At 43.9% G+C, this 23,993-nt stretch overlaps 2 pseudogenes; both read left to right on the top strand.

The window, feature by feature from the left end:
* The window catches only part of LOC114095837 (cTAGE family member 2-like), a 29,639-nt pseudogene extending 28,545 nt beyond the window's left edge, over positions 1-1,094 (top strand).
* A 6,744-nt stretch (positions 1,095-7,838) lies between these two features.
* The window catches only part of LOC114095838 (neurofilament light polypeptide pseudogene), a 34,767-nt pseudogene continuing 18,612 nt past the window's right edge, over positions 7,839-23,993 (top strand).

Below are 23,993 nucleotides of genomic sequence, written 5' to 3'. Positions count from 1 at the left end.
CTCCAGAGGAACAGGTGTCCCAGCCAAGCTCCTTTGGTCTTCTCAGTGGTGTCAAATTGGCCCTCCCCAGCTGATCTGAATGGTCAATTTCTGAGCAAGTATGGTTGCAGGCCAAGCCACCTGTCCCTTTTGGACCATCAGGCATGCCTGACCCATAAGGCTTCCATTCCGTGGCAGGATCACCGAGCTGCTCCAGCAGCTGCCATCAAAACTGCCTCCAGGCACTTCTGCCAGCATCGCCATCCTCCCAGGCCTGGATCAGCTGCCTCAGAGGCCTTCTCCTACAGGTGCTGCCCTCCTCTCAGGGGATCCTGCCCCTGGTCTCCTGGTGCCTCCCTGATAAAAAACAGTGCTGTCTTATACCAACTTATAGATGTTCAGACCATCCAGAACAGTAAGGGTCCCTCCTCCTCACTGCAGACCAGTATTCCTGCTTTCAAGAGTAGAGCAAGTCCACTGGGCTGTGCAGAACATGACACCTACTCAACACCCTATTCCTCATTCAGAGAAAATGAAGCTGACAATCAAAGAGCAGCATGAAGAATTAGTGGTCCACCGGTAAGAGGAGGAGATTCCCAAAGAAACAGTCATGAGGTTCTGGAACCGCATGCCTTGAGAACAGAGGAAGAAACGTCAGTAGAGCCTCTGAAGACCCAAGGAGACCTCAGTTCTCTGAAATCCAGTCCTGAGTCTGGAGAAGGAAACACATTTCAAGAGAAGGCCCAGGACATTCCCAAAATCTTCTGTGAGGGGGACCTGTCATCTGCAGCTCCCACAGACCTGCTGCAAGAGGGCTGCCCATGGCTCAGGCTGATGCAGACACAGCAGTGTTGCCAGAGACAGACCCCAGCTGCTCCTCACTTCCAGACAAGTGGGCCAAAGAAAGGCTGGAGAAACACCATCTTCCCAGCTCTCCAGGCTCCCAGGGCGCAACCCATGTGGTGCATGGAGAAAATCATTTCTGTGGTCCCTCAGAAAGATGTCCTCAAGCCAGAGCTTCTGCATGCAGGTCCAAAAAGAAGAAAGTAGACAATGCCTATGGCCCTGCCACTGTAGCAGCCCTGCCATCAAGATGGTCTACTGCCACCTGCTAAGAGGTCCCTCCAGTGTCTGGAAAAAACACAGGCAATCTGCTCACAGAGGTTCTAGGTGCAAAGAAGTTGTTGAAGAATAAGATGGAGGTCTTGGAGGTGAGAATAGAAGCTTTGGATGCCTCTACCACCACACTGCCTGTGTATTCATGTGCCCCACCTGGGGCCCTAGTGAGATGACTAATGGACCCCAAACCAGACCCCTCCCACATCCCAGATATCCAGCCAGCAATCAATGGCAACTAAGCCTGCTGGACACCTAAACCTCTCTGTCCATCCTCCTTCCCCCTCACTAAGTAATGATGAGTGGGGAATCCCTTCTTCTCTTCTCCTGCTTCATCCCACTAACCCTGATCTTCCATGAGGCCCAGTCCCAATGAGGGAGTTACCCTCCAGTGTTTCATATCCCTCCTCACCTGAGAAGTACTGTGGCACCTCCCATTTTTCACTTTCCCACACCCCATATCCAGGTCCCGCTCCACTCCAAGCCTACCCCCTGCAGAATGGATCCTCAATCTTCAGGTGCCTTGACTGTCCTCCCCTTCTTCCTCCTCATCCATCTGTTCCACCTTCCACTGGTCCTCACCCTGCTCCTCCTCCTGGTCTTCTTCTATCATATATATGTGTATATATATATATATATATATATATATATATATATATATATATATATATATATATATATATATATATTCTAACATATATATAATTTATTCTAACATATGTATATATGTGTGTGTATACATACACACACACACACACACATCTATTTCTGAAATGATGGAATGCAGTATTCTTGCTGTTGCCGAGGACCACATTTCTCAGAGATCTCCTTGTCTATGTTAGGCTGTCTGCTCTGCTCTGACCCAAGAAAATGCAGAAATTTTGTGTTTCAGAGGTCTCAGTCTATGGGAAGCCAGCTCCATTGGTCTGGTCATGAGGTGAGACAGACTATCATGGAAGAAGAGTATTTTGCAAGAAGCAAAATGTGGAATGTTTTCTTTGATATAAGGAGGCTGATTCATAGTGGGATGGGAGGGGGAGCATGGGAGGAATAGGTGAACTCTAGATAGGGCTGGGGGGGGTGGAAGAGGAAGGGAGGGGGTATGGGGGTAATTAATGATGCTGGAATGTGATGATCATTATTATCCAAATTACAGGTATGAAGACACAAATTGGTGTGAATGTACTTTGTATACAACCAGAGATTTGAAAAATTGTGCTGTACCACATTCCACTGTCATATATAAATAAAAAATTTAGAAAAGTTCATCTTGCCTGACTGATCTGAGGTCAATTGGAATTTGTACACAGGTTAGTAAACCAGATATTATTCTTCCATGTATACAATATTTTTTAAAGAAAGTTCAATTTGCATAGCAACAATCAGAGTTAAGTCATTTACATAACATTGAAAATCATTTTTATAATGAATGTAAATATTTCAACATAATGGTACTTAAAATAATTTAAAAGAAAAATGTGAACTTAGACCTTCTTATGCTTCTTTTACGTTTACATCTCCTTTCTGTATTCCCAATTGTTTAAGGAAGCTATTTCAAGAAAATCTTCTTTCAGAATAAATTGCCTTTTCCCATTTGTTATGAATTTTTAGACAAGAACACTAATATATGCTCTTTCCTTTACTGTGGAATAAGTGCTGGAAAAATAATAACAAAACTTTACTACATAATGAAGAGCATTTGTAGATATTCTAAGCATCTTTAAACTCTCTGATAAAGTCTGTATACTGGACTACCCCACAGGTTGGCTTACATTAATTTTGAAAAATGGAATGTCATATGGAAAACTATATAACTAGAATTTTAAAAATAAAGGGATATTGTTTTGTCTTCTGTAAAAAATAATATGCAATATTTTCTGTGGTAGTCACATTTTTGTCATTGTTACCAAAATACCTAACAAGAACATCTTAGAGGAGGAAAACATATTTTCACAATATCAGAGGTTTCTGTCCATGGTCAGTTGGCACCATTGTTCTGGGCCTGAGCAGAGGCAGAATGTCGTGGCCAACACACATGACAGAGGAAAGCTACCCTGTCCCATGACAGCAGGAGTGCAGAGAGACAGAGCAAGCTCTCGGAGAAAAACTATAACCCATAAGGGCATGCTCCCATGGACCTCCTTCCTGCTGACTCACTTCACCTGCTGGCAGTTACCACCCAGTACCTTAGTCCTCTAAAATCATCCTGTCAAAGCCATCACGATTAGCTCACTGTTAGGTCACAGCACCCATAATCTAATCAGTTCACTATGAGCATCTCTGCATTGTCTCCCATGAGCTTTGGGGGACAACTCACACCAAAACATAGATGCTGTAATTCTGTCCATCCTGTGGCCTGGTGAAACTGCTTTTTAATACTTGTACTAAAGCTCCTTCAGACTGAATCACCACAGCAATATGCTGGCTAATAAATACACCCAATTAGGTCCCATGTCAAGTACCACTTCCAAGGCAGTAGCATCAGGTACCAGTACCAGGACTTACTGAATGTAGCAGTTGTTCCTGTGCCCACTGGAGTCTTTGATGTGCAGCTGCATTTTTAAATGATGCTTCTCTAAATACAAGAGTTGTTTGCTGTTAAAAGCCTCACACTGCTTTGGGCTGCATCTTCACACTGCAGTGCCCCTTCAATTAATGCTAGAAAAACCAGCACTAGAGCTTCCAAAGTCCCCCAGAGCCACAGACAGCAATGAAACAGCCAGGTGCCGCATGAAAGTTAATTTTTCAAAGACTTAACAGATCAAAACAATCTGTTTAGAAGGTGGTGCAAAATCATAAAAATGCCAATTAAGCATATGGATGCCTTCTTTCTTCACAAGAGAAGTGTCTAGAGTGGGTTCACATACTCTTTCTCTTAGTGTAACTCCAAACCTCTTAAATTCTTCTGCAAATTTACCTGCATTTGCATTGGCTAGCTCCTGTGTAGTAAGGAATCTTACTTCATACACATGACATTCATTGGAGAAAAGATAGCCTCTTCAACAAATGGTGCTGGACATACTGAAAATCCATAAGTAAAAAATGAAATTAAACCCTTATCTCTCACCCTGCTTGAAACTCAACTCAAAGTGGATGAAGATTTAAGCACTAGAACAGAGACCCTGAGCCCAATAGAAAAAGAAGTAGTCTCATATTGGCTGGGGAAATGACTTCACTAACAAGACCTAAAGTGCAAGAAGTACAATCAAGAGTCAGTAAATGGGATGGATTCAAACTAAACCTTCTCCTTAGTAAAAGAAACAATAACATGAAGAGGGAGCCTACAGAATAGGAGAAAATCTTTACCACATGCACCTCAGATAGAGCATTAAATTCCAGAATATATAAAGAACTCAAAAAACCTAACACCAAAAATAAATAACTCAATTAATAAATGGGCTAAGGAACAGAACAGAAACTTCACTAAGAAGAAATACAATCAATCAACAATCTTAGGGGAAAATGTTTAACATCTCTAGCAATTAGAGAAATGCAAATCACAACTACTCTAATATTTCATCTCATTCCAGTCAGAATGGCAATTATCAAGAATACAAGCAACAGTAAATGTTGGTGAGGATGTGGGAAAAATGTACACTCATACATTGCTAGTGGGACTGCAAATCAGTGCAACCACAGTATGGATATTCCTCAGAAAACTTGGAAGGGAGCCACCATTTGACCCAGTTATCCCACTCCTAGGTTTATACTCAAAGCACTTAAAATCAGTATAATACAGTAATGCAGCCACATCTAAGTTTATCAATTCACTATAGCTAAACTGTGGAATGAACCTAGGTGCCCTTCAACAGATGAATGGATAAAAAATAACTGCTATGGATACACAATGGAATATTACTCAACCTTAAAGATGAGGGAAATTATGGCTTTTTCTGGAAAATGGAAGGAGCTGGAGAATATTATGCTAAGCAACATAAGACAATCCCCAAAAAACAAAAGGCCCAGTGTTTTCTCTGATATGCAGATGTTAACTCACAACTTTGGATTAGAGAGAGGAGAGTGAAGGGAGGGAAGGAGGTATGGGCATAGGAAGGATAATAGAGTGAATCAGACATTTTTACCCTATGTGCATATATGATTACATGACCAGTGTTATTCTGATTCTTGTACAACCAGAAGAATGAGGAGTTATATTCCATTTATGTATGATGTGTCAAAATGCATTCTATTCTCAAGTATAACTAATTAGAACAAATTAGAAAAACAAAAAAACTGACTATATATTATTTAATTTTCAGTCACAAAAGGGGGAAAAAGGAAGGTAAGTAACATACAATCCTGTTCCTTTAACCTTTCCATGTTAGCACTGCATTTAACTGAATAGGTATTGGATTTGATTGAATGTGTCATATGTGCAAAACATGATATATTACATATCTATAAACACCAACTCCATCAGTCCTCAGATTGAGAAATGGTGACAGGGTGTCACCCAGGTCATAAGGGAATTCTCAGCAGCTGTGGGATTCCAGGACTGGGATGTGTCCCACTCATCCTTGAAGCCACAGTGCCCCTGCTTGAGGCCAGGACTGCTTGCCCACAGGGCTGCAAATCTGGGTGCAGTGGGTGGTCCTGCCTGCATGAGGAGCCTGGGATACTCTGAAGGCCAGGTTTTTCTCAGTCCTTTCACACCTAGTGATTCACTGACCAGGGCCCTGATGAGTTGGGGGATGGAAAGGCAGATGGTTGTCAGTCCCTGCAGAGTAAGAGATTGAAACTCTCTAATGGCATCTCTATCAGGGACACAGTGGGCAGCCCCCTCTGAGTCACACACTCTGGTCCCAGAAGCACCTGCAGCCTCTTAATCTGGATAAAGGAGACATGGAGCCTCAGCCTGGCAGCAGGAGGAGCAGCTATGGAGTGGTGATGGATTCCCTGGGAGAGTGTTCTGGGGCTGCTTAAATGAAATTCGTAGATTGTCCCATCCTCTTGTCTCCACTTGTGAGCTCACACAGTAGCAGCCTCTGCAGAGCTCCCTTCAGTGTGTCCAGTTTCTTCCTATGTCAACTCCCAAAAAAGTGAGCCAAGCACTTTAGAACACAGGCACCTATTTGTCTTACTCTGCATCCACCCCCTGAATCTCACACTTCCCCTCTTAGTATCCTTTCATCACCTTCTTCCTATTAAACTGGATTCTGGTGCAGGAGGTTTTTATTCTCCCCTCATCTCCCCACAATGGTGGGGCACACAAACTCATCCCAGACAAAACATTCCTGAACTATCCAGTCCTCGCTATGCCCTGATGTTGACAGTGAGGAAGAGAAGGTGATGCTGCTGCACATCCTGAACCTGCAGAGAGTGGGTGCACTGCTCTCCCTCCACCTGGCAAATGACAGAAGAAGTTTGTCTCCTGGCTGCAGGTGGTGCCTGTGAGAATTCCACCCCCAAACCAGTGTCCTGTCCTCCTGCCTTCTGCCATGTGCAGACACAGCAAAAATGCCCTCAGCAGTCCAATGCTCAGCACCTGGATCTGTTACTCCATGGTCTCCAGGGCTGTGAAGAAGGAATTTCTCTTCTTCTTAAATGACCATCCCCAGGTAATTTGTTGCAGAGCAGAAAGAGTCTAGGCAGAAGTAAATATAATTCCAAATAAGATCTTCTGGGCTTGTTGTCCAAGAGGTCATCGCCAATCAGAGCCCAAATCTAGATGTTTGGGTGACAACGGGATAGTGAGCTCATCTACTGCAAAAGGTCAACTTTCCATGTAGAGCTAGGAAAGGTGGTTACAAACACAGCACACTCAAAGGCCATGGAATCAGATCTCATGACACAAGGTCATTAAGATATAAAAAAGATAAAGAGAACTGCATTCAGACATATTTTTGGATTCAAAACTCCTTCCCCAGGTTCAAAAGCAGCAGTGTCCTCCAGCAGTTATAGAGACCTTATCCCTTAGTGTCCTACCTTCAGTGTGTGACTGTCTAGTGGGTCATCCCATTCACTTCTGAAGACAAAAATGCTCTCTAGGATCCAACCATACAAAACAGAAACATAAACACGGTGTGGCTACTGGGTGCCTTTGCCATTTCTCCTACCTCTGAGTCCATGCTATGTGAACAGCACCTTCTGCCTTGACTTCCATGTTGTCAGTCCTTCCCTGGGTTCTGTGCAATCAGATGGTAGTTTGGGGAATCTATGCCTCTGATTTGGAAGCTCTTCAGTAAGATCCACAGGATGGTCTACAAGAACATAAAGTAAGTGTCAGTACTTGGGTCTGGTTGCAGATTTCTCAGGCAGCAGTGTACAGACACAGGGCTGGAGTGGTTGGAGGTGATTGAAAAACACCCAGAGATAGAGTTGCTTGGGACGTGATCTGTGGTGGACAAAGAAAAGTAAAGGCATGGATCAGTAGGCATGAGAAGCAGAGCCTTGGCTTATCCAGCTAAAACCCTGCTAACCAACGTGGGATGGTGAATTCACTAATGGGTCAATACATAATAAATGCACTGTACAATTCAATGACAGCATCTTACCACTCCTCCTGCCCATTGTAGAGTCTTGTCAACTCCCCACTGTTCTCTTTCAATGATTCATGATCATTTGGCTTCCTTGTATCTCCATCTGCTTCTATTATATCAATCATCTCTTCAAGGAGAACTTTAAAATTCTTGAAAGAGGTGCAATGTCCAGTGCTCGCCTTGGCAGGATGGCCGGTGCACTGCTGGCTATGTTGCCTACTGACCTGAGGCCCTAGAAACTGGTACAGACCTCGCTGGCAATACATGCACTGTCTACCATGGTCTTCTGCCTTGCCAGATCCCACTGAGGTACCCGAGGAGGCTGGTCCCCAGCAGGATAGCGGCGCTGCTGGGGCCGCCCTGTACCCCTGCCTGGGCTGCTTGTGGCATGGAGGGCGCGGCTCTGGCTGCGTGTTCAGCCCGAAGCTAGGAGGTGTGCAAAGGCGCTGGTGGCTGCTGCACAAAGTTGGTGGCCGCCCCCAGAACGTAGGGTGCCTTCTGCCCACTGAGAAGCTGGCTGCAGGGCAAGAGCTCCAGGCCATGCGGAGGGTGGCAGGTGGGTGGCCTGCAGGAGGCGCTGCTAGTAGCTACAGCAGGCAGGGACTTCTCATGGCCATCTGCGTCCTTCTGACCATTGGTCCCAGTGGTGCTGGTTGTTGGGGACTGAATGCCGCAGTCCACCCCAACTGGCCTGCTGCTGGAGGCGCCCCGAGCTGGGTAGTGGTGGTGGTTGAGTGCGTGAGTGAGCATATACCCACAAGTACGCTGTTATCTCCAGCTAGGGATTTGCAGCTTTCCAGGGTGTACCTGTCTCTTCCTACATTCTGCAGCCACAGTAGCTGGTGCTATGGAGATGGCCAGTTCCTGGTCTGCGTGCCTAGCATCCATGTGTGTTCCATGCTGTCTAGCCTGTCTTCAATGGGGACCCTGATTGTCCCCAAGCCTCAGTGCACAGTCCCCCATAAGGCAGAAGAAGCAGTGTATCCAGTGGTTGGGCCACAGAGCCTGACTTCCCTGGCTAGGCTGAGGTGCACACCTTGGTGCTTCCCCTATTAGTGGAGCCATTGCCATGGCCAATGGCACAGAATGGGATCCTGGGGGCTACCCCATGGCATAGTATAGGAGGAAGTGGCAGGTGCATTCTGGTGCCTATGAGCAGCCAGGAGCACAAGTACAGCTCAGTGTCTTTGGTGGGCCCCTGAACCAGACATACCACCATCAACACCACCAACACTGAGTCCATACTTGCCCTACATGGCTGCACCACTGATATCTGCCTGGCCACATAGAATCCTACTCCTGGCACCTGGGGTGCCCAGCACAGACCTGCTGGAGAATGTGGCAGAGAGCCCCTAGTGTGTGAATTGTGGCTTCATCCAGATGCTGCTGTGGCAACTGGAGGACACTTTCCTAACTTGTGCAAAGCCTGTGGCTTTTACAACAAGCTGAATGGCCTCAGCTAGCCCCTCATCAGCCAGAAGCACATACCTTTGTTATGGAGGCTTCCACTGTCCTGTGCCATCTGGCACACCAAGAACAAAAGAAGCCCTGAGGGTGAAACTATGTGTGCCATTTTTGGAATCTACTTGAAACTCATGGGGTGTCTTGACCACATGCTATGAAAAAAGGAGTTCAATCAGGAAACAAAACCTAAAGACCTAAATAAGTCAAAGACTTGCTCTGCTAATAAGAATTGTATTCCTATGACACCAACTTCTACCTCTTCTAACTAAGAGGATTGCAGCAAAAATATTTCTTCTCCAATGCATCCAACAGCCTCAGGTGCAGGTGCCCCAGTGATGGGTGGTGCAGGAGGGGCACCAACCCCAGAACAGCAAGCTCAGGTATTCCAGTCAAGATGGGAGGGCTCTACATAGTCTGGCCTTGCTTGCTGGTATTGCATCCTCAGAGCAACAGGATTTCAGGTATGCTCTGGCCCTGGCCTGAGCCCCTGCTGCCAGGAGGAAGGAGGAACACCACTGAAGAAGGCCTTGCACCTCTTATGACTGATTTTGTCCAGTAGCCCTGACAGTAGCAAACGCCAACAGAACATTGCTCCAAGGTGATTTCCTTGCCTTTGACTCTAAAAGAGATGTGTTTCCCCAGGAGACTTGCTGAAGAGTAAGAAAAGATGAGGCTTCTCTAGAGGTGGGCCAGTAAAACAGGAATGGCTCCATCTAGCCAGTGTCACCCCCAGCCAGCCTGCCTCTGGGTTGGCTCCTGCACTGCTTGCAGAAACTGGGAATGGGACAGGGGCTTGTCTGCTAAGGAAGATGGAGAGAGATTCTTTAAAACAAGGTTTCATGTGTATAACCTCAAATCTTGTGGTTCTTCTGATTGATTTTGGTTATTCCAGAATTTCTACATACCTGTTCCATATGCAGATTTCACAAGCATTCATGGAAAAACCATTGAAGGCCACTTGGGACACATCTTGGAAACTGAGTGAGTTCCTGGATCTTTTGTGAAAATATTTCTCAGTTTTCAAGATTGCATAGATACTCTAACATACACTGTGACTGAAGTTTCTCCAAGTTCATCTTGCCTGACTGATCTGAGTGATATAAGCTAGAATTTGAACACAGGGTGGCAAATAAGATATTTCTCTCCCATGTATATAATAGTGTTTTAAAAAGTGCAATTTGCTTTGCAGAAATCTGTGTTACATTATTTACATAAGATTCAAGAGCGGTTTTATAATGAATGAAAACCTTTTACCTTAATGGTTCTTTCAATCCTGTAAAAGAAAAATGTTAACTTAGACATTGTTATACTTCTTTTACATTTACATCTCCTTTCTATATTCCCAATTGTTTAAGAAAACCATTTCAAGAAAAAAAATCTTCTCTCAGGAAAATTGCCATTTTCCATTTATTAAGATTTTTATAGAAGAACACCAATATGTTCCCTTTCTTTTACTGTGGAATACATGCTAGAAAAAAAAATGCAACAAAAATTACTACCTAATGAATAGCATTTGTGAATCTTCTAGACATCTGTAAACATGCCGCTCAATTCTGTATAGTGCAAGTAACCCACAGGTTGGTTTACATTAAATTTTTAAAATGGGATGTCATATGGAAAACAATTCCACCAGAGTTTTAAAAATAAAATGAGTGTCATTTTGTCATCTGAAAAATAAAAAAGAAAAAGAAAAGCAATTTTTGTGGTAGTCATTTTTTTTTGTTACTGTGACCCAAATACCTGACAAAGACAATTTAGAGGAGGAAAAGTCATTTTCATAGTTACAGAGGATTCAGTCCATGGTCAGTTGGTGCCATTGCTTTGAGCCTGAGAAGAGGTAGAAGATCATGGTTGAAGGACATGTCAGAGGAAAGCTCCCCCATTCATAACAGCAGGAAAGCAGAGAGAGAGAGCAAACTCATAGGGAGAAAATATAACTCCTAAGGGCATTCCCTCAGTGACCTCCATCCTCCTGAGTCATATCACCTGCTGGCAGTTACTACCTAGTACCTTAGTCCTCTCAAATGATTAAGCCATTGGTATTATTGCCCTGTTAGGACATAGCTCTCATGATTTAATCACTTCACTGTAAGCATTGCTACATTGTCTCACATGAGTTTTGGGGGACAACTCATACCCAAAGTATAACACATTTTAATTGCTGAACAGTAAGAATATTTTGCCTGTGTCTAAGTCGGTTGATCATCACCAAAACGTACAGGGAGAAATTCTGCCCATCTTTGGCCTGGTGAAACTTTTTTCCAATACTCCTATGGAAGCTCCCTCAGATACATCGAGGACATCAACACTTCAGATAACATTAACACCCAATTAGGCCCCATCTCAAGTTACACTTCCAAGGCAGTAGCATCAGGTACCATGACTTACTGAATGCAGCAATTGCTTCTGTGCAACTGAAGTTTTTGAAGCACAGCTGAATTTGAATGCAACACAGCTGAATTTTTACTTCATGTTTCTCCAAATATGAGAGTTGCTTGCTGTTTAAAGTCCCACACTGTCTTTGTCTTAGGGACGGTGCTGCATCTTCCATACTTCACTCCACCATCAATTAATGCTAGAGCACCCAGTACTGGAGCTCTCTAAGGCTCAACTGCAACCAGCAGTAATGAAACAACAATGTTGTGTTTGAAAATTTTTCAAACTTAACAGGTCAAAACTGATCTGGCTGGAGGGTGGTGAAATATCCACAAAAGTTCAATCAAGCCCATGAATGCCTTCTTTCTCCACAAGAGGAATGTCCTCAGTGACTTCACATATGCTTACTCTTAGGGTAACACCACACTTCTTCACTTCCTCTGTAAATGTGTAGGGAACTGAGGAAGAGGTTTGCCCCTTGAAGACTGTGATGTCATCATGAAGTGGTTCCTAGGGGAGATCACACAGGTGGCATTGGTGTTGTTGGCTGCAAGGCAGGGGTGACTGTTTTGTTACTGGGCCACAGTGATGGAGGTCACAGTGGGCCACAAGATTCACATGCAGTAAGCAGACCTTGGAAAGTGCCTCCCAGAGAAGGCCCCCAGTCAAGGAAAATATGCATGCCAAGTCCAAAATTATGTTTTTAGCAGTTTTTGTCAGTTATAAGTTACATGAGCCAGGCGGGGTGGTGTGCACTCCTATTATCCCAGCTATTTGCGAGGCTGAGGGAGGAGGAGAATAAATTTGAGGTCAGATGCAGGCAATTTAGCAAGAACGTGTCTGAAAATAACCAATAAAAAGGGCCAGGGATAAAGGACACTGGTAAAGTGTCCCTATGTTCTATCCTCAGTTTTGAAAAAGTAAAAAGTAATTTTGGGCAGGTTGGTACATGCATGTAATCTCCGCTACTGGGGAAACAAGCAGAAGGATTGCAAGTTTGAAGCCAGGCTTTGGAATTTAGCAATTCAGCAAGAAATTGTCTCAGTTAAGAAAAGAGCAGTGTATGTACCTCATAGGAAATTGGTAAATGGTTGAATCAACAAGTGCTGCCAGACTACTCACTAATTATCATCCTGAATCACACACTCTAAGAGTGGTAGGAAGAGAGTGTGGCATGCAGTTCAGGGACTACAGACCAGATCTCTTATTTGCATCCATGATTGTTGCTAGGGATCCCTTGTGCATGGTGAGATGACAATACACCTTCACTGTTTCTGACATAGATTTCACCAGGTCATATCTGGGCACATGTATTTGCACAGATTGAGAGACTCCAGGAGCAGAGGCCATTTCTCTTGCTCAGTTCAAAGCATACTAACCATCTATGACTTTTTTCCAAATACAATATTAAATCTCTGAAAACAGGGAGATGCTCTGATGGTGTCTTTCTGGTAAAGACAAACTTGCAACACAGTAGCTCTGCATACAAAAAGTCCTGTATTTTTAAATTAATGGTCAATGAGTTCATGGGAATTTCCTTTCATGTGCATTTGACCCCAAAAAGGATAGGCTAAACTCTTCCAAAAAGTATGCAGATGTCCTGTCTGCCTTAAATATCTTTAAATACCCATGTGTCTGAAGTGTGGACGCATCTACTGCCTCATTCCCTGCAGAAGGATTTTGGTGGGTAGGTATTCTGGTGTCTCCTCTGACCTGTGATCTCTAGGAAAAAGGATATCATTGCCAGTATGCAGTTGGAAGGGCTAGTTTCCAAGATGGAGGAAAGAGAGGCTAAGGTACAAGTTGCTTTGCAGGTGAACCCAACATTGCAGAAGTTCCAAGGTGGGGCATCTGTATAACCTGTCATCTTGCCCCCACAGGTCCATGAAAAATCACCTGGGCATTTGACTGTGTATTCCTTATGGGGTCTAGGTATAGCCTGGCTCCTGAAATTTTGATGTTGTGGTGTCATTGATGGTTCTCAGGCCTGATAACACATAGTATCACCATGTGATCTTGAACATAAATGCGGATGTCTTGGAGTGGTTTAGACAGGGGATTCTCCACACTTAGAGTGCTGTGATTGCCTGAGGTTACTGGTAGGGAAAAGAGTCTAAACTGGGTAAGTCATTCAGGATACTGCAGGCTGTGAACCACACTTAGAGAATCAAACACAGAGCCACTAAATCTGAATTTCTCTGTGGTTGAGACATCCAAAAGTCTGACATGAAAATCTCTCAGTACCTACATAACTCAGGAGTGTGGCAAGGAATTTGCTTCCTGAATAGATCATTTGATTTGGGACTTTGCAGTGAAAGTTTAGAATAGGGCTTTATATTCCCAGTGTGCTGAGCTCTATATTTCTTTTTCATAGTGACTATGACCTTGTTGTCAAGTACTCATATGATAATGCTCAATTTCTTTCTTTAATTTAATTTAATTAATTTCTTTATTTGGTGCCAGGGATTGAACTCAGGTACATTCAACCACAGAGCCACATCCCCAGCCCTCATTTTATTTATAGACAATGTCTCACTGAGTTGCTTAGCACCTCACTTTTGCTGAGGCAAGATTTGAACTCACAATACTCCTCCCTCAGCCTCCTGAATTTCTGGGATTACAGGCATGCACCACTGTGTCCAACATAAAGTTCAGCTTCTAAAGCAGGCCCAGGAAGAGATTAGCAGCAATAACTAATAGTGAAATCACACAGTAATAATAATACACAAAAAAATTAATCTGAATGTAGTCTTTCTCTCTAAGACAGATAACATTTTTGTATCTCTGCTGATCACAGGTAACTGAAGCCATGGAAAGCAAAGCTGTGGGGAAGGGGGACCTTGTGTACATTTCTCATTCTTGTCTTGTATTCCACGTGCAACACAGTACATACATAATATTCCTGTGGTGTAAATACGAAATAGGTCAGTTGGCTCATCTCATGGACTCTTTTTATTAATGAACCATTTATTTAGATGATACACCCTGGAGACACCCTTGCTGTAGTGGGATTGGGTGATCAAACTGAAATGTGGGTTTTCTGTGTGTTTTGGCCCCAGTGATAGAGTAAAAGTAGGATCAACTATGGCTGAAACAGGGTTATTCACAGGGTTGGGTCCCCTGCTCTGCTCTTCTGCACCAGCTGAAAACCTCCAGTGGAGCTGTGGGAGCCTTCAAAGAGCATTCCACTGAGGGCAAAAGCTCAAGTAGTGGGTCTGGAGTTGACAATGAGATGTTCTGTGGCCAGTGTTTCCTTGTTTTCACCCGTTCATGGTGAAAGCAGATCAGCTCTCTCTCTCCAAGAGAGAACTGATGAATAGATAATCAAACCATCTGCAAGAGGCTTTCTTGGGGCCTATGCTGTAGCAAAAGTGAGCAGTGCAAGGGACAGAGGTGTCGGACTAGCACAATAAGCATAAAAGTCATTGTTCATTTATAGACAATAGGGTGGGTGCAGGAAGGTAGCCAGGCACCAGCCTGCTGAACCCCATTTGCACTCTCATGGCAGTCTGCACAGGCTTATTAGGCTCCCTCATCTTGGCTGTCATACGTGGGAGATGAGTTTCTCAAAGAGTGTGGACATCAGAAATACTTGGGTGGGGACATATAGAATACTTGTGGTCTAGCAAATGTCCTCAGTGCCCATGACTATTGAAGAGGCCAAGCAGAGTCCTCTGGGAAACCAAGACACCTGAAAGGACCTAATCATGGCCTAGTAGAAGCAGCAGCAGTGATGTGGTAGGGCAAGCTTTTCACAGACATCATAGATAAATAGTCTCAAAGCTGTGGGCAAGTGTCCTATCAGGAATGCAGGAGTGGCAGCAACTGCCACAATCCAATCATACTAGGGATCCAAAGGGGTGACCTTGACTACCTGTCTATGTGTTGGGGTTATTGGCAACTGTCAGTTGAGCCTATGGATCACTGTGACTGACTGTTGAGCAAAGATTGATAGAAATGTTTGCAAAATGTACAAAAATTTGATCTATGCCATATGAAAAAAATATAAGCCCAAATATTTGACAGTGACCTAAACAGACACCCATCCCTCCCTTTCCCATAATTCCTGAGGGGCTGGGGCCTGTGGCCTCTCCTTTCATCTTTAGCCTGCTTCCTCACTTTTGTCCTCTCAAGGGGGAGCACATAGGTCACTGCAGCACAGGGTCTAGCATAGGTCATACCTGGGTGGAGGTATGATGCATCAGGTGGCAGTGATGCATCAGGCAGCAGGGACACCAGACTACCCAGACTACCAGCCCCTATGAGGCCCCTAGGAGAGCATGTCCCTGTACTGGTCCACAGTGTAAGAAGCCAATGTGGGTGACAAAGTCAGAATTGTGTTTTTCCCAGTTATTCTTCATTATCAAATACATTCAGGCTGAACTGTCTATATGGATATGGAGTAACCAAGGAATCCAGCAAAAATGAAACATCAAACCATCTGTTGAAAACCGAATCTCAGTTTATCCAGTCACATTCCATTAGACTGTGATCTTATAGTGTCACTCCAGGGACCGTTCTCATTGCTCTCAGTCTGGGTTCCGTGGAATCTTGTCATCACAGGACAAACCACATTTGAATAAGTCCAATATCAGGTGTTATAATTTCAAAATGAGGTGTCCACCAGAAGCTCATATGTGAGACAATGCAAGAAAGTTTTGATGTAAATGAATTGGGGTATGAGAGACTTAAGCTAATCTGTTCATTAATCCACTGATATGGATTAGCAGGGTGGGTAATTGTAGGCAGAAAAGAGTAGGTTAGAAAAAAAATAGGTGACTGGGGGGATGGCTTTGGGGTTTAAATTTTGGGGATTGGTGACTTTGCTCTCTCTCTCCTTCCTGGTGGCCAAGTATTGAACTGGGAACTTCTACCACACTCTTCTGTTCACTATTATGTTTTGCCTCATTTTGGGTCCAGAGTTGTGGGGTCAGTTATCTATGGACTGACCTCTGAAACTGTGAGCCAAATAAAATTTTCCTCCTCTAATCTTGTCAGATCTTTTGGTGATGATGGAAAAAAGCTGACTACAACAGAAATTAGTACCCCAAGGGAAGATCCTTGTTTTTGTGAGTGTGACCACATTGTTCAGGAGCTTCTGGTGATTTGGGGTATTTGAGGTAGGAATTTTGAAACTTTTAGAGATGCAAGGTGGGAAAGAATTGAACATTGCAAGTGGAATTTATTGGGTGACTCTGGTGGAGGTGCAGAAGACCAGTATGGTGATAGTATTTTCCATAGGAAAGGCTGTGCTCCTGAGATTGCAGCAGAGGAGGACACCATTGCAAAAGGAGGCCATTTATGTTACATTCTGGCATAGAGATTATCTATATTTTGCACATGTTCTGTCACTGTTTGTGTGGCTGAATTTAGAGGTGATGTGCTCATTATTCTGCTAGAGGAAATTCAAGGCAGCCCAGGATTCAGCCTATTGTATGGATATGGCCACCAAACTTTTTCCAGGTTTACTGTGATCATGAGTAGAAATGAGAGGGTAAATGGAGTTTGGAAAGAAAAGTCAGAGTAAAACTGGGTCTCAGGAAGATGTGATTGTCAAAGCATTACAGTCACTATAGAGATGCTGAACAGTTTACTCTGAGACACTAGGAGATATGGCTTGGGAACATCTCAGGAACTTGCAAGACCTCCCAGACCACTGCTCCACTGCTCCAGGACAAGAGCTTGAACTCAACTTAGTGCCTTTTTCATGTAGATTTTGTATCTCTTTCTCTGGCTTATACTTTTGGGGATCATACAGCATGGTGAATTTCTCTTCAGGCAGTGCCTATATGGGGTCTTATATGCTTCCTGTACATGGATGTTCACATCTTTCCCAAGATGAGGAGAGGTTTTTTGTTTTTGTTTTTCTTTTTTTTTTTTTTTTTTTTTTTTTTTTTTTTTTTTGCTATGACTTCAATGAATGGGTTTTCTATGTCCTCACCTTGACTCTCTTCATATTCAGGTGTTCTGAAAATGTGAACATTTGTGCATTTAATGGTGTACAAAGAGCTCAAATGTTCCCTCATGTTTTCTATTTTGTTTCTCTTCTTTGTCTCAAGAGAGCTGCCTTCAAGGTCTGATTTTTTTTGTTTTGTTTTGTTTTGCTTGATGTACTCTGTTGTTGGGGATTTCTAATGCATTTGTGTGTGTGAGTTGTGATCAATATTGCACATGTCATCTATTCCAAACAATTTCTTTTTTTTAGGATATATTAACATGAAAGTTTTGGAGCTTATTAGGTTGTATAATATGCAAGTTTTATATTTTAATATTTAAAATGTCTTTTGGAACTAATCCCAGTGAGACCTATAAAATGCATTTTATATAAAAATGCATTTCGGATATATCTAGGTATGTGTGGTAAAATTTTATGCCATAATGCTATGAGCCAATGTCCATAAGTAATGAACTGCAGTCAGGGAGAAAATTTTTTTATGATTAAGAATCATTCATAATAGGTCAGTGGAAAAGTATAGTTACAGAGTCAAACATAGAGGGACAACTGGTTTTGAAGAATGGTACAAAGGAAGTTCAGTGGAGAAAGGGGAGAGTTTTTGAGAAGAGTTTCTGTGCACAGGTAGCATATTGGGATGGTATTTAGAGAACCATTCTCAAAATATAGGGATTTGTCTCCTACTTGATAGAGCCCAAATTCAAAACATACATCTACAAAATTTCTATGGGTCTAAATGTGGGACAAAGTCCTTTTGCTCTCGGGTGAGATGAAGATTACCTATAGACAGTATCATCACAAGAACAAGAAAGGAGCAAAAATGACATCTGAGATGACAAAGAGATATTTGAAGATATCTCTATAAGAATGAAAGAGCAGTAAAAAGATTGATAGAAATGTTTGCAAATCATATAAAAATTTGTTCTATGCCATATGAAATAATCCAAGCCCAAATGTTAGAAAATTAAAATAAAATAGAAAGCAGTGGCAAAATAATTTCAAAAGAGATATCATTAAGAAAGTTATACACACATCAAATAATCACATGAAAAATTACTTATCATAATGAAATTATTATCATAATAAAATTTGAGACCACAAGAAGACAAAACAGCATAGCAGTTGAAGGGCTAAAACTTAAATGTCTGACTATACAAAATGTTGGTGAGAAAGTGTAGGAAATAAAATACTTCTGCACCATTAGTGGTTTGGTACAATCCCTCTGAGAGCAGAAAATCCAGCCACTTAAAATTAAAACCTACTTCTAGCTTATGACATAGCCCTTCTATTCCTTTGTATATTCTTATAATATTTTTCAAGAGACATTCACACTTGCTTTACATTTACTAACTGAAAACTACAATATAGATATCCACGAATAGCTCAGTGAAAAACTTCCCATGGTACACTCCTACAATGGAATACTATACAGAAAAACACACACATGGGTCACTGACGCAAACAAAAACATTTCTTCCTCTCAAAATCATGGTTGTTGAAGGAAGACAAACAGATCACTTCATTTATACTCATACATTTAAAAAAGTATTGACACATCTGTAGTCATGGAGATCAGATTCACAGCACCCTGGGGATGTGGAGGTGTAGCATGGACAAAGGTGGAAGGCAGGCCACAGGAAAGAGCATGAGGAATTGTTCACTTGATGTAACTGCAAAACCATGGAATATAACTTATGCCAATTCAGTTCAAAGTATTTTGCTTTTCTTATACTCCTTCTCTCCTATGATCCCTTTCCTGTATTTTATTGATGTTTCTTTGGTTTATTTATTTTTAGTACTTTATGGATATGAATGAAAGTGATATTCACTGTGGAGTATTCATATATGTACATAGTAAGTTTGGTCAGATTCATTCCACTGTTCTTCTCTTCTCTCATTCCTCTTCCCTCCCCTCAGTCCTCATCCTCTGTTCCACTGATGTCTCTTCTATTTTCATGGAACACGCCCCCACACACAATTTTTCTTTTCTTCTGTTTTCTCCTTACTTTGGTTCAGCTTGTGAACCAACTTAAGGTTCAGCTTTTTTCACTTAGCAAGATGATCTCCAGTTCCAACCATTTACTGCCAAATGCCATAGTTTCATTCTTATTTATGACTGAGTAATAATCCATAGTATGTATAATGGCTGTGTGTGTGTATATATACACATTTATATCACATTTTCCTTATCAATTGGTTTGTTCACAGGAACCTAGGTTGGTTCCATAGCTAACTAATGGGAGTAGTCCTATAAATATGTTGTGCTTGAACCCTGCAGTATGCTGATTTTAGCTCCTTTGGTTATACATCAAAGAGTGGGAGAGCTGGTTGATATGGTTGTTCCTTCCTATTTTTTGAGGAAGCTCTATATTGCCTTCCAGACAAGAAACACTAATTAGCAATCCCATCAACAAATTATATATCTGTTTACTCTGTCTTTAAAAAATTAGGGACAGTAGTGTTTGGACCAATGGATATCACTTAAGAATACAGACATTGTGTCTGTTAGTTGGCATTCCTCTAGTGTCTTCTCACAGACTTCCATAAAGGTGGCTGCTACATATACTTTTCCCTGCATCCAGATTCTTGTGCAATTTTGGGGTCCACACATTGCCACCCACACATGCCATTTCTTTCTCCACCATTTAGTCAAAGAACTAGAAAGATGCATGAACAGAGACAGATGAACTAGAAAAAAAGAGGATTGTATGCACATCACTGGGGAAAGAGGATGGCTACTGAGGCAAATAGGTGAGGAAAAGGGAGCCCCTGTCACTAGCAGAGGACACCCTAACCAGGTCCAAGGCCAGGAATAATGGACCAGAGCTTCCATCAGCCAAGGCAGCTGACAAGCCATGTGTGTCAAGCTGAGTGTCCACAAAGTTCTCCTCTATGTTTCACATTGGTTTGCCTTAGATCCAGCCTTGTGCCAGTGGGGTCCAGAATTAGACCTAGATCCTGATGTGGGTATTGCAAACCCATAGTGCCCTCCACCTTTAGGAGCCCCAGTTCCCATGAACACCACTGGGCTAGGAATTGTGCTAGCAAAGATTGGAGTGCTGTCTCTAGAGCTTGTCATCCTGCTGGCATGTCCCAAGTCTGACCTTTTGGCTACACCATGTTCATAGTACCTCGGTTGTCAGGTTGTGGGCTGGTGTGCAAAATTGTCCACAGTGGTGTGATACCCATAGGTCCTGGATGCATTGTGCTGCCACTCAGCTGTTACCTGTGAGAAAGCTTTTGCCCATAGCAGGGGCTGGGCTTCCTGGGTTGCCCAAAGAGAGAGAGTTGTGCAGTCATTCACTGCCCACCAGCAGCCCTAGTTGTAATCCATAGTATGTATAATGTATGTGTGTGTGGGGGGGGGGGTGCTGATAGGTGGTTTCAGCACTACTAGGATGCTGGAGAGTAGAGCTGGGTCCCTGCACCAGCTGTACATGTCAACTTGTGGATGAAGGGAGAGAAGCAATGCTGCCACTGGGTGAGAGGTTCCATAACCAGCGAGCAACCTGTTGTATGGGCTGGAGTAGTGCTGGAAGACAAGAGAGATTAGAAGATGGCAGTCTTGCATAGAGGGGTGGTATCCATAGCACCTTCGATGGCAGACTTAATGTTGATCATATAGAGTCTCTGTCATCTAAGAACGCATCCAATGTATGATCCATAACTGGGAATAACATGAGCAGAGGGGTGTTGTAGAGAGGCTCTCCTTAGTTCTTCATGAGTGTTTTCAGATGTGGGCTGAAGAGTGGTGTGTGGAACAAAGGGATATTTATACTTTATACTCCCCATAGGAGTTGGGGCAGGAGAACCTAAAAGTAGGCGGTCTGGGAGAGACTGGTCCATTTTCCACCTGCCTATAATGGATAGAGTTATGGACCTGGGGGCATGTCAGGAGCTGCTTATTTGAGCCTGGGACAATTATAACAATTTCTGCCATAGAAGAGGGTGTAGTGTCCATGGCAGGGACCTCAGATGGGCAGTTGGCTGCTGCATCAGGAATGTGGATGCATTGGTACTGGAGGTGGCAGATTTCCTTGCCAGAGTTAGGAGGCTGGCCAATTCTAGCAGGTTTGCTGGTGGAAGGGATTAAAGGAGAGCTGGGAATGAAAAAAAAAGAGAAGAAGGAAAATCCACAGACTTGATGGTTGGGGATTCCATTCTGTAGGAGGCAGGTTGAAGGGAAAGGCTCCAGAATATGATGTGTGAGGAGGAGGGAAATGGCGGGTGAGGCAGCTCTTGTCAAGTGAGTAGAGCACTGATACTCACTAGCAAGGACACCCACATTATGACTGAGCCTCAAGAGATCCAGAGAGTAGCAGGAGCAGACAGATGAAGACAACCTCCTCATCAATAATTGGTTTGATTTCTCATTGGTCATGCAGTCATGTATATACATACAGCAATAATAATGTCTATTACACCCCATCTAATTCAAATGTATGATATGTCAAGATCATTGTACTGTCATGTGTAACTAATTAAAACAAATTAAAAAAATAAAAAAGAAATCAGTCAACCTGGTAATAATAATAATAATAATAATAATTGGTTTGAGGTAAGGTAGGCAGACAGGATCAGGGGAAGGAGCCTGGTTTGCCCACTGGTGGTGGCAAGAATAGCTGGGATCTGGAAGGCATCAGTGGGTGGAGCCATGGATTTATAGTCCCTGCAGGGACCACAAGTGGGGAGAAAGAATTCAGAGTGGTGGTGCAGGCCATTGCAGTCGGTCTTACCCACCAAGGCCTCCATGTCATCCTCCATGATACTGCTCTTTTTTTGGAGACCAAAACTTCTTCTGCAGGGTGCCTAAGTCTTCCTCCATAGGAACAATATGACACTTAGGAGGTGTGGCAGCTCACCTCAATGCCACTGGCAGTGGTAGCTACAGGGGGGCCTGTTTCTATTGGGAGGCTTCCAGCTAGCAGCTATGAGTGGAAGATATCTCACTAATGGGTTAGTTGAAGACTTTCCCCTCCACCCCCTCTCCTGATTCCTGGGAGCCTAGAGAACCGGGCAGAAGGTCTTCATCCAACCTTTGCGTTACCCACTTCTCTGGAGGCATGGAGCAGTCTGGGGCTGCTCAGGGAGCCCTGGTGCCTCTGCATCAGGCTGCACTAAAGTCAGCACACCTGCAACAGGGCTGTGCCACCTGGGGCAATATGGCTGTCAGACAAGTTCACTGGAGGCACCTGGTCCCTCTCTTGTATGAGGCTGGACCCAGCAATGTCTTCCTGGGTCTCTAGAGGCTTGGAGAGTTCTACTCCCCCATTGTTAGGGACACCATTTCCAAATTGTCCTGTATTTCTATTTTCTCCTCCTCCTCCTCCTCGTTTCTGTCCTGTGTCACCACAGCCACTTCCACTGCTGGTGCCATCAGTTCCTCTGGCTGCTCTTGGGCCCTCATTTTAAGGAAAATGGAGATATGTGACCAGGTGTCCTGAGCTGCACAGCATGATGGACCTGCTTCAGTGGTGAAGGCAAGACAAAAGGTCTAGGCTCAGGAGGAGGCTCCTGAGGTTCTGGAGGGTCAGAACCTTCCCTTGTTAACAGTGGACAGTGCCTGCTTTTCCCTGTGGTCCCCAATAGGAGGGCAGCGGGAGGATCCATAGAGAGCAGAGCGCCACCTGCAGGAGAGGGCCTCTGTAGCAGCCAGATGAGCAATGCACAAAATGACAGGTTTCTTGGTGGAAGTGGTAGATGTTGGGGCAGCAGGGTGATCCTGCCTAGGAGCTGGAGGCTGGCAGGTCAGGCTAATGGGCGGTCAATAGACCAAGATGGCCGGTTGGAACGCGACATGGCTTGCAGAGGCTGCCCTTTCAGCGCACTTGGTAGGGTTTATTCTAGAGAGGAGTGTAGAGACCAAGGCAGCTGGGCTAGGACACCGCCAACTTCCGTTGCCCAAATGCGCATTGAGTCCAGTTCTTCTGACGTATGGCTGGAACAGGGGATGGGAAAGGGCATGCAGGGATCTGGCAGGGAAGAACAGTTGGTGAAGAGAAAGTCCCCAGGGCAAAGGGCGAGGCCCACTGTCCACTGCTGGGCTGCACTTCTTAGATACTGGGGACTCTCCACTTCCTCGCAGGCGTGTGGCTACTGGGATGTTAGAGAGGTGCTCTTGGTCTCTGCACCCACTGTGCCCACCACATGAAAGTCAAGGGGCCAATGCCAATCGTACCACTGGATGGCAGATCCCTAACCCATGATGCACATCACATCATGGGCCAGAGCTGCTCTGGGAGGCAGCAGGAGACTGGAAGATGACTGCCTTGTACAGTGGGTGGGTACCCACACCATCATCTGAGGCAGTCTTGGGAAGAAGGGGCAGTGTGGGGGAGAAGGGGCAGTCTGAATGATGGTGCAGGCTTCCACAGCCATATTATTACTCTGCAAGGCCTACACATCATCCTGTGAGATCCAGCTCTTCTTCAGATCTAGAACCTTCTGCAGAGTGCTTGGGTTTTCTTCCATAGAAACCAAAAGATGCTGAGGAGGTGGTGGCCCTCTCCTCCATACCACAGCAGCCTTGGTTCCATTGGCATGGGCCTATTCCTTTTTGTGGCCTCACTCTAGCAGCTATATTTGACAATAGCTCCCCAATCAGCCTGATGAAAGATTTTCACCCA

Source organism: Marmota flaviventris, chromosome 3 (genome assembly GCF_047511675.1).
Source record: "Marmota flaviventris isolate mMarFla1 chromosome 3, mMarFla1.hap1, whole genome shotgun sequence".
In the NCBI taxonomy this organism is placed as follows: Eukaryota; Metazoa; Chordata; class Mammalia; order Rodentia; family Sciuridae; genus Marmota; species Marmota flaviventris.
This window is presented reverse-complemented; position numbering and strand designations above follow the sequence as displayed.